Genomic DNA, 16,842 nt, shown 5'->3' with positions numbered 1-16,842 from the left:
GCTATTTTTCTTTATATACCACCCTCTGCACTGTTTTAAGGGTCAGTTGGTTGTATGACTCCTCTAGAGACTCGCTCTGTATCTGATATGATTTCTTTAATCAAAGACTGCTTAAAGCTTGGAGGATGGACTGTTTTAAGTGTTTTTAATGGTTGAAGAGTGAATGATGGAATTCATGTGCTGCTATATGGATCAATAAGTGTTTCTCACCTCTGTTATTTCAATTTTGTACATGCTCAAGTCACAGAACAAAAGATTGGTCTAGAATTTGCTTAGCCGCACTCTATGCTCAGTTTCTGTGGCTTCTTAATGTTTTCCTCTTGATTTAGGCATAAATATGAATTCCTTTATGGCTCATGTTTGATCTATTTCACATATGAATGACTGTTGTTTAAGAATTCTTAGCTGCTCCTAGATAGAGCTCATTCATCTTCCCTCTGTTAAGCTGAGTGAGAGATTCTTTGTTGCCTCTCATTCCTTAGCCCTCGTTCTATCCTTTCAAACTTAAGTGTTGTTTCACGAGCAGCTACCTTGCTCCTCATTCCTCTTGTGACCAAGAAAATGCACCAGCAGTCCTACTCCATGACTCCATGCCCAATGGTTTGAAACTTACCACACTATGCATTGCCTCTCTACTTGAAAACATCCTCCTTCCCACCAAACATAAACAAAACCCCTTGAACTCAATAACTAGCATAATATCATCTTCAACAAAGCTAAATCATAAAGAGAGAGCCCTCTTTGATTGCAGGTAGGCTAGGACCTATAGTCCAAAGATTGGTTTGTGGTTACCTCGGCCGTATCCCTTTAAGGAGCTTTAGGGACAACCTGAGTGATAACAGGTTCTTTCATAGTGCATAACATTCTACATATGCATTTGTGGAGTAACACAAAAACAATGCATTGCCTCATCTCCATGGAGTCCCACAGTTTTTCTATACATATCAAACAAGCCCTGGTGCCATATGCACATTTTTCTTAGTAATGAGAAATAAGATCTTCTTGTCACCAACAATATAAGATGTGGGAGGTATTCAAAGGATGGTTCTTATATTGCTAGCAATCGAAACATTTATGATTCTACATCATCTAATGGACCCGTAATGCATGGAGCTTTTGTATGAACTTTCTAGTATGGTATTCACATAATGTTGTACACTACCAACAAAATAATTTTCCACTTCAAAGGTAAGTGGAACATATTTTCACTCATTACAATTATGTATAGACAACACTAATTGGCATCATTTATAAATAATTTACCTAGATTTTATATTTTCGTCATTATGTAATAGTAAACCAAAAAACATAGTTCGTAACCCCAAATTTATTTTTTAAATATTTTTAGTATTCAACCAAAAAAAATCTAGCCCATAACCCATTTTTTTTTCCAAGTTAAATACTTCTGAAAGATCCTTACCACAAAACAAAGCGTGTTTTTTATTAGAGTTGGGATTTGAAAACCATTTAATTCATTAGAAATATAATAAATATTATAATAAAAAAATTACAATTTAATTGAAATCAAATGTAGAAATAGAGTATCTCATTACAAACATTTTTCCTTCCAATTTTTACGCAATACGATAAAATACAATAAATAAATATTAAGCGATAGGAAAAAATATACCCTTGTTGTTCCATCTAATGTGGGTAGAACCTGACAACAAAACTTTCTTTGACATTTGGAAGACTTTAAAAAATGGAGATGATTTATAATTACTTAGTTCACAGACGACTAGTGATGATAATTTTGAATTTCGAGCTAGATAGCGACTAGCTACGTATATGGAAAACTGGAAATGATGAAAAAGGGAGAATGAGAATATACGGGGTTTATAGGGAAACATAAAAATGGAGGGAAAAACAAGATTAATGTGACATGACGCATGTGAGATGGATGAAGTGGCAGATGGAACATGATGATATGATGGGGTGATGTGGGAGTGATGTAATGGTGACGTGGAGGACATAATTGCCAAATTTGCTCGCTTTCTACAGAGCTACGGTGGCACCCACAAGAACGGGGAAAACCTGCCCGGGATGATTCCACAACACATATCCACCGTCAATCTCAAGTCAACCATGATCATTGACTTCGATTATGGAACCACCTGTTGGTATAACAATCGAGCATGTTATGATGTTGAGTTGGGGCCATTGTGGGGACCCGGCACAACATTTAACTTCGTCTAGTGTAGATGACTAATACTTAACTACATGGGAATTTATATATATTTTAAAAATAAAATAACTTTGATCAGGTCCCGCCACTGCATTATTCTCAACAATAATATCAATCCACCCTTAATAAAATCCAGATCTTTTGTTTGTTTTGAATTTTTTTATATATATATATATATATATATATATATATATATATATATATATTTCTACAATTTAAAGACATAGTGAAAAATGAGCTACAACATAACCATTTACCTCATATATATATATATATATATATATATATATATATATATATATATATATATATATATATATTTCTACAATTTAAAGACATAGTGAAAAACGAGCTACAACATAACCATTTACCTCATATAAAACATTCAGATCCTATCATATCCTAACTTGGATTTTCCATTCCTTATCCTTATATATCATCCTCCCATCAAGAGTGGACCTGAATCCCAAGGTTGGTAAAAGGACAAGAACTCCCAACTTAGCTCACTCCTCTATATATTTACAACCGTCCATGTGCAAGGGGTTAACTTTTGGAGAGTGATTCTACCCTTATGTTGTTGTTGTGAGAGTTATATTTTCATGCATTTAGGGTGATTAGAGGTGCACTTTATGACAAAGGAAGGACAAGTCAACAATTTGGAAGATATCTTCTACAATATCAACACCTATTTATGGTTGTAACTCACTCCATTTATATCAATACAAAGAGTTCATTGTTTTCCTATATGTGATGTCATTATTTCATGTATTTCAATATCAAGGTTATCTATTGAATAAAGTAGATAGATGATGCTACATAGATCTCGTAGTTTTTGGGCTTGTGTTGTCTGGTTGTGCAGGGTCTAATTTTGGCATCTGGAGCTAGGATTGGAGCATTCAAGCCAAAGAAGGAATGAAACATATGACAAATTCCAAGTAGGTTTTTTCCCTTCATCTACTTACTTTAAGGAAAATGTTGGGTCCTTTTCCTTCTTTTGTTCTAGGTTAGCAACCAAACCTAGGGGAGATACTTTTGTCCGCAATTGTAAATCTTGCATAACAATGAGGAAAGGCTCGAACTCAACTGATCCAGGTGGCTCCAGGGACACATAGGACAAAGAGGGCTTATGGAAGCTCGAAAATAAAAGTGATCAGAATGATTTCAAACTAGGACCAAAGTGTAGATCTTGTCTTCTTGATCGCGACAGTGCAAACGGTTTGTCAATCCGAGCTCGTATGAGGGAGAATGAGACAGTCAAAGTTTTGGTCAATGTTGGGTTGTGGGCCAAGTTTAAGTGTCCTACAAATTGACCGAGTCCCGAGCATGGAATCTGGCTCTCCAAAACAAGCGAAATTGTGGCCTGGTTAAAATGCCTAATATCCCTTATTTACAAAAAATTTGAAAAGGACCATTGATTATAAAAAAATCTAGATATATATATATATATATAAGTGAGGTGGCGGGCCACCATCCCCGCCACCACAAACAACATTACAAAAATCTATGATTATTAAAAGGCGGATGCGCCATGACCCCCACCGGCCCAACCGCACCATAACCAAAATTCAATATTAAAATTTGGGTCAGCGACCATTACCTCGCCGAACCCTCCAACCCCTACCACATATAAACCATTCGTATGGGCAATGGGCGAGACACCTGTGGTGGACTCGGCCCATGCCCCAGCACACTAAACCAAATACTATAATAGTAATGAGACAATGGCGAGAATCAAGCCTGTGCTAGCCACGCGGGTTGGCCCGCCACCATGCGGCGGCCCCATGTCAAACAAAACAAACTTTAATACAACGCCCCGTTTAATACTCTGCCACAATTAATGTCAAACTGCACCCGAAGATTAATAAAGAGGGAGTTATGGGGAGCGGGCCACCGGAACAGTGGACCTACCCCCGTTTTAGTTAATGAAACCACTATGTAATAAAAAAATGAGGGGCGAGATTTGATCCCCCGACCCCTCCTCAGCGATTTTTGTTTTTCACCAACATGCCAACCAACCCACGTGGAAAAATCCACCCAAAAGTTATATCAACCATGATTTCGTTAGTGCACCCAAGCATGGAGGAGCCAAGAGCACACATGGAAATCGAGGTGTTAATTTTTAATTAATTTATTTTAGGTGGAACCATGCGCCCAAAGAAGAGGCAGGTGGAACCATGATTGGGCAAAATTCTCAAGAGGGTGAAATTTTTGCAGTGTCCAAATTGGACAAATTTTATGTCGATCTTCCTCCTCTCAACGACATGAAACTGATGCCAGAGTTAGAATTTAGATCTGAGCAGCATATTTACAGAAGACCTGGAGGAGGGAATCTTTAAGGAATCTAAAAGATTCCTTAAGCCTGAGATTTCCATTTTCTCAGAATTCTGAAATTTGACGGTCGATTTTTTACTATTCGATGCCACAAATCTGATGGTGCATTCAGATTTTCCATTTGCTCATTTCCATTTTCAGCCACTTTTCAAAGTGGAGTGTAAGTGTCAGCATCTAATGTGCAAGTAGTCATTCCATGAGATTAGATGCCGCGAGATTGATGGTACAACTAGCTTCAGCAGTTTGGCATCCTTTTCTTCAGATGGCCCCAGGATGCGAGGTATATGCAGTGTGTTCATGTACTTCTTTTTGCTATGTGTTGTGCTACATCGATCCCTGTTTGATGTTTGATGTGGGATCGTGTTTTCTTACTTTTTTCATGATTCCTTCTTGATGAGATGTGGAATCATTTGTGGGATGTACTTGTTGTCATGATTCGTCATGTTTTATTTGAGATCCCTTTGTCGTCATGTTGATGGGATCCTCATGTTGTCACCATGTATGTTTGCATTGAGATCCACTTTATGCCATGTTGGCGGGATGTTCATTATTATCATGCATGAGTTTAGGTCATACTGATAGGAGTCCTTTTTGAATGAGAGTTCCTACAACGGAATATCTCTTGGAGCCACTCCTGCGTGAGGGAATTTTCCTTGTATGATAGCGACATCACCACCTATGTACATCATCACTATTGAAAACACTTAATGCAGCGGCCTACACCATCTTGACATTGGGGCCCGAAGATGTAGTCCCTCCTGGATGAACTCCGTTATCAACGTCTTGAGTTTTATGTTGCTGATGATTGTCATGTTCCTTCTTTTTTACAGCATGCAGATATGTTCAATTATGGTATTTTAAATGCAATTATAATCATATCACGAAAGAAAAAGGTCTTGGTTAAATATGGGAGTTGAGTCACTTGGATCAATTTAGGTATCAGAGCGATCTTTGCATGGATGAGAATTGCAAGTGTGAACAATGGAACGTGCAGCGACAGAGGAAGAAAAAGAGATGTACGAGACCATGCTCACAATTTCCAAAAGGATGGAGATAATGTATAAAACTCTACAGAAAGAGACAGAGGAAAAGGAGTGATTGCAGTTGTCTTCAAACAGATAACATTGAATTGAAGGTGCATCTACATGAAGAGAAAGAGGAAAACCATAGTTTTCTACGATAGTTGCAAGCAAAGGACGAGGCCTTGGAAAAGATACAACATGACCCATGTGAGGTAAAAAGTAGTTCTTCGTCTTCATGTATGTATCCTGATGTTGGTTTTGCTGTTGTTGAAAATCATACCACAGGAATTAGCTCTAAACTGTTGAAGAAAATGGGTTATGAAGGGAAAGCCTTGGGCATTAATGGGCAAGGCATTGTCAACCCAATCAAATTAGAAGAATTACCTCATCAAACAGGACTTGGGTATGTCCGAAAGGAAGTTGGGGAATGCACCGAGAGAGCTATCAAACCACCAACAATAAATGATGAGAAGCCCTCATCAGTTCTTTCCAAATCAACAGAGGAGGTAAAAGATGTTGATTCCCTTTCAGTTTCATCTTCACATAGTATGATTTCTGTTGGAGATGTGGAGATATGGACAAACATGAGGCTCCTTACTAGGATGAGGTATGAGGAGGAAAAAGAACTTGGTGTTAATAACCAAGGCATAACTCAACCATTGGAGGTTATGCAGGGACCTCAATTTGCAGGCTTGGGATACACCAAAGGGGAATGCTCGAAGGTGTCAGATTCTTCCGAGACATCGTCGAAATCATCGAGGAAAGAGAATGATGGGAACACATCCCCATCATCCCATGGAAATGCCCATTGCAGGGAAGGAGCTTAGGCAAGCTATCATCCCCATACTTACACCAGAGACAACAAGGGAAGGTATAATCACTCTCGATATTCGAATGTTCATTTCAATTATAATCATGTTGTTAATGATGGACATAAATCATGTAATCGAAAGACATGGACCTTTTTTAGATTACATAACCATACATTTTCTAAGTGTTGGAAAAGAATAGCAGCACACAACAGGATGAGGCGTGAAAGAACCTCTCAACAATAGACAATGAAACATGTTAAACAAATTTGGAGGAAGATGTATTGTAGTCATTGCAACAGAAGTGGCCATCAAAGAGCCACTTGTTGGAAGCTCCATCTAGAGCAACGCCTTAAAGACAAAGTGTCAGTGCATGAACCAGGTGAAGCAGTTATTCAAAAAGCAAAACCACCATAGGAGAATGACCCATTCACATTGATAAGTGAAAAATGGCTATAAGATATGTTAGCTTGTCATGGTCATGCTTTTGTAAATCATTTGTTGCATTTTAAAATGTAAAAGTGATGATGTGTTTTCCATCACTTGTTCAACAACAATGACATTTGGTCTTATTTTGTGTTCCATGTCACACTGTGGAAGTGATGTTATGTCTCCATCACTTGTCAAAACAAAATGATGTTTGGCCTTAGTGTTGTAAATCATGTGTTTCAGTGATGATGTGCTTTCCATCACTTGTTAGAGCAACAATGATATGTTGGCCTTGTTTCATAGTTGGGATATTATTTCCATTTCGATGTAAACTTGACCACCGAGTGTGTATTATAAACTCATGGCAAGTGTGAGATGCTTGGGTCATTAGTTGGTCATGAAAGTCAAGCATGTAATTTGCAAAACAATGTACTACATGTTGTAGAGGTTGTAGGTGTCAGCTCATCACTTAAGGCTCCGAAGAACAAAGGTGAAGGAGATGGAAGCGGGACCTTTTTTAGGATGTTTGTGATGCAGGTAAGGTACAAAGAAGTTGCAAATTATTTTTCATGCTTTTGGAGGACCAAAAGTTCCTTAGTGGGGAGGATTGATCCAAGTGGCTCAAGGGACACACAAGGAAAATAGGGCTTATGGAATCTCGAAAATCAAAGTTATCATAATGCTTTCAAACTAGGACTAGAGCGTAGATCTTATTGTCCTAATCGTGGTGGTGTGAACTGTTCGTCAATCCGAGCTTGTATGAGGGAGAACAATACAGTCAAATTTTTGGTCAAAGTTGAGTTGTGGGCCAAGTTTAAGTGTCCTACAAATTGACCGAGTCCCAAGCATGGAATCTGGCTCTCGAAAATGTGTGAAATTGTGGCCTTGTTAAAATGCCCACTATCCCTTATTTTCGAAAAATTTGAAAATGACCATTGATTATAAAAAAATCAAAAGCATATATAAGTGAGGTGGTAGGCCACCACCCCAAACAACATTACAAAAATCTATAATTATTAAAAGGCTGACGGGCCATGACCCCCACCAGCCCAACCCCACCATAACCAAAATTCAATATTAAAATTTAGGTCGGTGGCCATTACCCCGCCGAACCCTCCAACCCCTACCGCATATAAACCATTCGTATGGGTAGTGGGCAGGCCACCTCCGGTGGACTCGACCCACGCCCCACCACACTCAACCGAATACCATAATAGTAATGGGAGGCCAGCGGGTATCGAGCCCATGCCAGCCACGTGGGCTAGCTCGCCACCATGCAGCGGCCCCATGTCAAACAAAACAAACTTTAATACAGCCCCCCATTCAATACTCCACCAAATTAGTGTCAAACTGCACCCGAAGATTAATACGGAGGGAGTTATCAGGAGCGGGCCACCGGACCGGCGGACCACCCCCGTTTTAGTTAATGAAACCACTATGTAATAAAAAAAGGAGGGGTGGGATTTGATCCCCCTGACCCCTCCTCAAGGGTTACTGATTTTCACCAACATGCCAACCAACCCACATGGAAAAATTTTCTTGAAAGTTATATAAATCTTGATTTTTTCAGTGTGCCCAAGCATGGAGGAGCCAAGAGCACACACGAAAATCAAGGTGTTAATTTTTAATTAATTTATTGCAGGTGGAACCATGAGCCCAGAGAAGAGGTAGGCAGAACCATGATTGGGCCAAATTCTCAGGAGGGTGAAATTTTTGTGGTGTCCAAATTGGACATATTTTATGTCATCTTACACCTCTCAGTGACACGAACCTGATGGCATAGTCAAAATTTCGATCTGAGCAGCAGATTTTCATAGACCCCGGAGGAGGGAATATTTGAGGAATCTAGGGGGAATCTAAAAGATTCCTTAAGCCCTAGATTTCCATTTTCTCAGAATTCAGAAATTTGACACTTGATTTTGCACTATTTGACGCCACAAATCTGATGGTGCATTCAGATTTTCCACTTGCTCATTTCATTTTTCAGCCACTTTTCAAAATGGAGTGCAGGTGTCGGCATTCAACATGTGAGTAGTCATTCCATGAGATTCAACGCCGCGAGATTGATGGTACAACCAGCTTCAGCGGTTTGACATCCTTTTCTTCAGATGGCCCTAGGATGCGAGGTATATGCAGTGCGTTCATGTACTTATTTTTGCTATGTATTGTGCTGCACTGATCCCTATTTGATGTTTGATGTGGGATTGTGTTTTCTTACTTGTTTCATGATTCTTGCTTGATGAGATGCGGAATCATTTGTGGGATGTACTTGTCGTCATGATTCGTCATGTTTTATTTGAGACCCCTTTATCGTCATGTTGATGGGATCCTCATGTTGTCGCCATGTATGTTTGCATTGAGATCCCTTTTATGCCATGTTGGCGGGATGCTCATTATCATTATGCATGAGTTTAGGTCATACTGATAGGAGTCCTTTTTGGATGAGAGTTCCTACAGTGGAACATCTCTTGGATCCACTCCTGCATGAGGGCATTTTCCTTGTATGATAGCGACATCGCCACCTATGTACATCATCACTATTGACAACACTTAATGCAACGGCCTACACCATCTTGACATCGAGGCCCGGAGACGTAGTCCCTCTTGGATGAACTTCGTTATCAACAGCTTGAGTTTTATGTTGCTGATGATTGTCATGTTCCTTCTTCTTTACAGCATGCAGGTATGTTCAATTATACTATTTTAAATGTAATTATAATCACATCAGGAAAGCAAAAGATCTTGGTTAAATACGGGAGTTGAGTCACTCGAATCATCAACTATAAGAGGGCTAATTGTACCCTTGAACCTGAATCAATCAAGATTGTACTTTCCTAAGGGATTAGGGAGGATGTAATGGAGACCCTCAATATGTTGTCTAGAGGAGATATTTACCAACTAACCTATGATGACACCAAGACAATATTCAAGAATCATTTTGGGGATATTAGGAAAAGAGGAAGGTGCAGTCAAGGCTTGGTCAACTCTTCTCCCTCCTCAACCATAAAACATGAGATAGGGAGTATGTTGGAATACTTCAAGAGAAAAATGTTGCACGAGCCATATTTTGACCTAGATGCACTAAGAGGCATCCTAGAAATGAGTGCCCGCCAAACACTGTAAAGGTCTGCTCTGTCTATAAGGACAACCATGCAATAGACAAATATCCCTCTCTTCCAAGCCTAAAGGATATATACCAAGGGGAAAATAATGGCTTGGAGCAACTCTACTTCATCAACCAAAGGAGACCACAAGGCCCTCAACCATATCAACAAGGCATGTACGATTCACAATATCCTCCTTATAATCCAAATAAAAGTGCACCTTTCCAGCCTTGGTACCCTCCAACCCATCCATCATGGCCCATGCCCTCTTCTTGGTCCTATACCATTCAGTACCATCCTCATCCTATTAACCCACCTTTCCAACCATATCACCCTCAGCTTCCTCAATGGGGCAACCCTTCACAAGGATGGAGGCCTCAGGCAGTGCAACCTCCTACCTTAATGCCTCCTCCTCAACCTCAACCAAAACTAACTCACAATAAACAACCTAAGCAACCTCAAATGCTTACCTAACCCAATATGTACCCAAAAAATAAGTAGGCACAACACGTCTACAGTGGGGAAACCTCTTATCCTGCTTATGCTGTGGAAATCTAGGAGATCAACCTTTGGTTTGGGAAGGTATTTCCAAATGATCACCCACCTTCTCCACCTGAATATCGTAAATAAGAGAAGGAATATAGTACCCCACAAGCCAATAGAACTCCCTGTCCTTAAAGGTTGGCCCAACCTAAACAACACACCATAGAAGAGGCCGAACTTCTGGTAGAATTGAAGAATTCGTGTGTTAAAATACCCCTTCTCCAGGTCATCAAAGATGTCCCCATTTACAACAAGCTTATCAGGGAAGAGTTTTTGAAGAGGTCTAGGAGAAGAGAAAAAGATTCCCTCGCTATCAATGTTGTTTGGAAGATGTCTGATCTAATGCTTGGGAGGGTGATCGCCCCAAAGTATTTGGATCCTAGTAGCCCAATAATGGATGTGCACATTAATAGCATCGTGGTCCCTAACATCTTAATTAACCTTGGGATTGCAATCAATGTTATGACCAAGGAGACCATGTTAAAGCTTAACCTCCAAGAAGCCTTTAGGAACATCACTATAGTGTTGCAGCTTGCAGTTAGATCCATAATATCCCCTAAAGGAGTTATTGAATATGTGATGGTATCTATCGATACTTAGGAGTATCCGACAAATTTCCTTGTCCTCCAACTGATCTAGACTTAAACAGGAACGCAACAAAATACAGAGATAACCATATACACAAAGATGCAGCGGAAATAATACTTCATTTCATTAATGGAAAATACTGAAACATGCTTACAACCAGAAATGGAAATAAACCAGCTAGGGCAATGGTAGCTTATCTCTTAGAAGAGATGTGGTGGCTACATGCCTCTGAACTATTCTAAACTGTGTTACAATGAGGCTCGAAGGCCTATTTATTATTGAGAAACAATGGAAAACCCTTCACATCCCAAAACCTAACCCTAGAAGATGAAACGCCAAATTGTGGGCCCCGTTTTGGGGTGAGTTGGACAGCCAACTTCCCAGGGTCGCGAATTGGTCGTATTATCTCCGTTTGACTCGCATGATAGCCCGTTGGAAATATCTCTCCTAGGACTACGATGGAAAAGACGATTTTTTGACAAAAAAATTGTTGACGGTAGATTTCCCAAAAAATGTCGTTTAGGGCCTCAAAACGGCTCCAAAATTTTAGGACCCGAAAAACTGCTAAAAATAGTAAACTGCGCTATAATTAAGGAAACTAAAAAAACTGAAAGAGATTGTTGTGGGGGTCCAAATGGGATAGGTGGGTGGCCACTAACATCCACCTGTATCATTCCTCCCCCCTTAGGAAGCAATGGTCCCCATTGCGTTGAGTTCCTCCCTACTGAGCTGGGTCTCTAGTGAGTTGTTCTGAAATCTCTGATGTGTCCAAAAATGGTGGGAAGCACGGTCGGTGATGGTCCACATTGAACACTCGGTGCAAGCGAAGGAATGGAGGAATTTTGTGCTTCAAAGCATTGTTTCCCATAGCCTTGTTACTGGTGTAAGGACCATGTCGAAGTGGTCTGAGTTTCTGATGGGTTTTGGTAAGGCATTCTCTCTGCAGATGTAACCAAACTTTGTCGCCCACCTGAAACTTGTGTGGTACCCCTCTAGGTAAGGAGAAGTTGTTCCTGTGTTCTATCATGACTGTATCCCTCTATTGTTGCTGCTGCATGGATGAACCCTTCGCGGGGGTCATGGATGTAGCAATGATCTTCCCCTTACTTTGGGAGCGAACCAGACAGAAAATAAATTTCCTAGTCTCTGAGATGAGCTTGTTTCCTTTCTTAGCAGTGATCAAAGAGGTGGTGGTAGGTGGAGCTACCTCTGGTATCCTGTATAACGAATTATTCAAAGAAATAATGACAGCACGAGGCCTTGACTCATACACAGCATATCGCCTCCACAAGTATGGATGGCCTAATAATACGTCACAAACATCCAGAGGTGTAACATCACACAATACCTCGTCTGTGAAGTGCTTGATGCTGTAGGGAAGGTGGCACTGCTGGTAAACTTTGAGATCTCGTCCTTTGTGAAGCCACCTGATACTGTACGACTGTGGGTGTGGTGTAGTTGGTAGGCCCAACCGCTTCACGACCTATGCTAAAATGAGGTTCTTTTGGCTACCACTGTCGACAATGAATTGCAGCGATGAACCCTTCACCCACATTTGTGAGTGGAAAAGGTGCTCCCCCTCCTCTAGGTCTTCAGGCTCATTCTTTTGGATCTTGGTGGTGGCAACAGTGGCGCTGGGCTCCGCATCAATGATATGCTTTCCTTTGCCATTCCCCTTGTCAGGTTCTGGCTCAGGGTCGGAACATGCATTTGATTTGAAAGCCTTCAACTCAACCACCAGCGACTGCTTGGTCCGACACTCACTTGTGTTATGAGTGGGACTCTTGTGGAACTCACACCACTTTCCTGTGTCCTTCTTCAGCTTTGTGGTGGTGTTCTTTTCTTGCAGCTTCGAGGGGTTGTCTTGGGTCACCTCGCCTTGACTTTGTCCTTTGGGCTTCGAATTCGTAGATCCAAAGTCTCGCTTCTTCTGTTTGAACTTTTGCTCGATTTTGACAGCGTATCAGTATGCTGTGCCGAGTGAGGAGATGTTCAAGAACTCCATCTCTTCCTGGATGTATCTGTGTAGGCAGTCGTAGTATTTCAGTACCAGATGCAACTCAGAATCTTTGGTACCCAATTGTGTGCGAAGGGTATGAAAAATGTTTGTGAACTCCAACACATCTTGGTCTCGTCCCTGCCGCAGTGTAGTCCATTTGATGTATTTGCCCTCATAGCTTTTGACAGGGTAGTACTACTCCTTGATGGCATCTCGGAAGTCATTCCAAGTGGGTATAGCTAAAAACAGTGATCCTGTACTTTCATCCTTCTGCTCGCAGTAGGTTTCCCACCAGTCCTTGACGTGGGGGGCTGCTTTGAGAAGAGCAAAAACAATCTTTTCCCGACTTGACAATTCATGAACAGAAAAATACCCATCTAGCAGATTTAACCATTTATCTACGGCATCTGTATCTATTTGACCCTCGAAGATGGGGATTTCAAAATTAACTTGTACCCTAAAGAGTTTGGCATTTCCAGAGTAGCTGTTGGAAGCAGATGCATCGCCTCTGGGTAGCCGCTGAAGGATTTGCGCAAAGCTATCCATCATCGCGTTCCTTGCCGCTCGAGGGCTTATTCGAGCAAGATTTTGCTAGGATCTCCTGCCCCCTCGTCTTTCTTCTCATCTGCCATGGGAGGTCATCAAGATTTTCGAGGTTGGTCTTGCAAAGGTTCAACCAGTTCAAGCCCTAACTCCTTATATCCTGACCTCGTTGGGGGCAGGCAAAGAAAAACAGAGAAAAAGCAGACCGCTCTGATACCACTGATCTGGACTTAAACAGGAACGCAACAAAATACAAAGATAACCATATACACAAAGATGTAGCGGAAATAATACTTCATTTCATTAATGGAAAATACTGAAACATGCTTACAACCAAAAATGGAAATAAACTAGCTAGGGCGATGGTAGCTTATCTCTGAGAAGAGATGTGGTGGCTACATGCCTCTGAACTATTCTGAACTGTGTTACAATGAAGCTCAAAGGCCTATTTATTATTGAGAAACAATGTAAAACCCTTCACATCCCAAAACCTAACCCTAGAAGATGAAACACCAAATTATGGGCCCCGTTTTGGAGTGAGTTGGATAGCCAACTTCCCGGGGTCGCCAATTGGTCGTATTATATCCATTTGACGTGCACGATAGCCCGTTGGAAATATCTCTCCGAGGACTACGACAAAAAAGATGATTTTTTGACAGAAAAATCACTGATGGTAGATTTCCCAAAAAACGTCGTTTAGGGCCTCAAAACGGCTCCAGAAGTTTAGGACCCGAAAAACTACTAAAAATAGTAAACTGCGCTATAATTAAGGAAACTAAAATAACTGAAAGAGACAGTTGTGGGGGTCCAAATGGGATAGGTGGGTGGCCACCAACATCCACCTGGATCACCAACTGAAAATCAAGTTTAATGGTTACCCTCTCATCCAAGGGAGACCTTGGTTGGCCAGTGCTAATGCTTACATTAATTGTTAGGTTGGGAACATGAACATTAAGAATGGGCATCTTTCAAAGAATATTTTATTATATCCCCCTGCTCAACCCTCTATTGAGAATGACTTACCCTTTTAGATAAAAGAGGAGGAAGAATAAGACCTTTATCATTCACCCCTCTACCTAGTTTGTACATTAGATACTGTTGTAGGAAGTAGACAGCTAGATGAAGACAAACTTATTGACCACTTCTTACAGAATCAACCTCCTACTGCAATGTGTTGTGGCCACAACTATGACCGTATCAAAACCTACCTTGGTAGCAATTTTGAATGGGTCCCCTAAAGTTTATCTTCCACCTCTCTGAATGATCTGTTTTATCCCAAAGACTTTAACTTGTTACCAAGTCAAATCTTCAATTCCTAATGGTTGAGCCCCCCTCTTTGAGTATCTACCGCATGATCCATTTATAACCCTTTCTAGCCCTTCATTCATATCCTCCATCGACACCTTTTCAACCCTCAAAAACCTTCCATCGCACCTTCATCTCCATTATAACTCTTCATAATAAAAATACTAAAAAAAATTCCTAAATCACCCCTTTTGACCTATCGAAATCAACACTAAGGCATGATGTGTACCACTATACTCTGGACCTGATGGCTTTATTAACCATATTATATAAATATTGGGTCCAGAGCCTCATCGCAAAACGCAATCGGCCAAGTCCAAAGGCTATATCTATATATATATATATATATATATATATATATATATATAAAGCGCACCTATCTTCCGCACCCGATGGCTCTATTAACTGCAATATACACAATATTGGGTCCGAAAACATATCACATATCGCTATCGGTGGGATCCCAAGGCTATATATATATATATAAAAGGCGCACTTGTCTTCCAGACCCGATGGCTTTATTAACCGCGATATATATATATATATATATATATATATATATATATATATATATATATATCGATATATTATTGGGTCCGGAGCCCAAATCACATATTGCAATCAGCAGAACCCAAGAGATTTATATAAGGCACGTTGTGATATTCCGGACTCGTTGATAACTATCAATTCGCGTGCATAAATTTTGAAGTTCGACTATATGGCCCAGCCGCAGGTTTTCCCATGTATTCCTTTGTATTTTCAATAAAACATTCCGGACCCGATTTTCAAAGGAGAGTGTTATACTGCGAACCTGAAAGGATTATTAACCTAGCTCATATGTATTTCAGGTCCGCCTCCCCAATCGCTTATTGCAATCGGCAGAGTTCATGGTTTATATATAAAGTGATTTGTGATACGACAGACCCGCCGATGATTATAGGCTCCGGTATATAATTTTTGAAGTCCGGATGTACGGCTCGGCTACTTGTTTTCACATATATTCCTGTGTATTTGATAAAAGGCTGTGGTTGTGATTTTTAATGAAAATCCCATATGGCGGACCCAACAATGGTTATAGATCCGGTACACAAATTTTGAAGTCCGCCTTAGGGTCTGGCCTTTGTTTTCCCGTGTTTTCCTATGCATTCGATAATAGGCTGTGGCCAGGGTTTTCAAAAGGGAAAGCTTATGTTGTGGATCTGAAGGGATTATAAAACATAACTCAAAAGATTTGAAGTCTATCTGTACGGACTGGCCATAGGGTTTTCCGGTTTTTCCCGTGTCAAGTCCCTCCACCATTGATCTATCCTTCGTGGATCCAACGGTCCACGCAAATTTCGGGTGAACGAGTTTCTCGAGGAATACCCGCTCAAAAAGCGGTATCCTCTTTCCTCATAGTTGCTATGTGTCGCTTGAAGAGTGGAATTAGAGGCCTTCCTCGCAATACCGGTTACCACTTAGAGCCTTTCCGAAATACCACTTGCGGTACAGGAAACCACTTCCTCCCTACGCTGTTGATATTTTGCCTTTCGATGGATTTACTCTTGAACACTAGTCTCTTTGCCCTTCACTGAAGCAATGTGTCACCTAGAATGTTTCAAGTCCAGATTTCTGATCCGGTTATGTGTTATGCAATGGTTTTCAGTGTAAATTGGATTTTCGCTTAAGAGACTTAATCAATTCATGGGTTAAAAACCAGGGGTGATTCTTTCACGTTTGTTCCTTTTGATGTTATAAACGCTTAATGAAGGAAATATCTGTGTTTTTTAAGCATTTTTATCATATTTTCATAATCATAGCTGATATGAATTATTTTGGCAGGCAAACTCGAGTAGACCTAATAATTGATAAATGTAAGTTATATCAAGATTACACCTCTACACCACCAGTGTCGATATTGCAAAACACACTCTGCAAAACGGAATATGGACTGCCATAGTCCATAATGGAGGCACTCCCTCAGTTCAGTAGAAGCACTCATGAC

Source organism: Pinus tabuliformis, chromosome 9, assembly GCF_031772625.1.
Source record: "Pinus tabuliformis cultivar Carrire ecotype Pingquan chromosome 9, CPIR1, whole genome shotgun sequence".
In the NCBI taxonomy this organism is placed as follows: domain Eukaryota; kingdom Viridiplantae; phylum Streptophyta; class Pinopsida; order Pinales; family Pinaceae; genus Pinus; species Pinus tabuliformis.
This window is presented reverse-complemented; position numbering follows the sequence as displayed.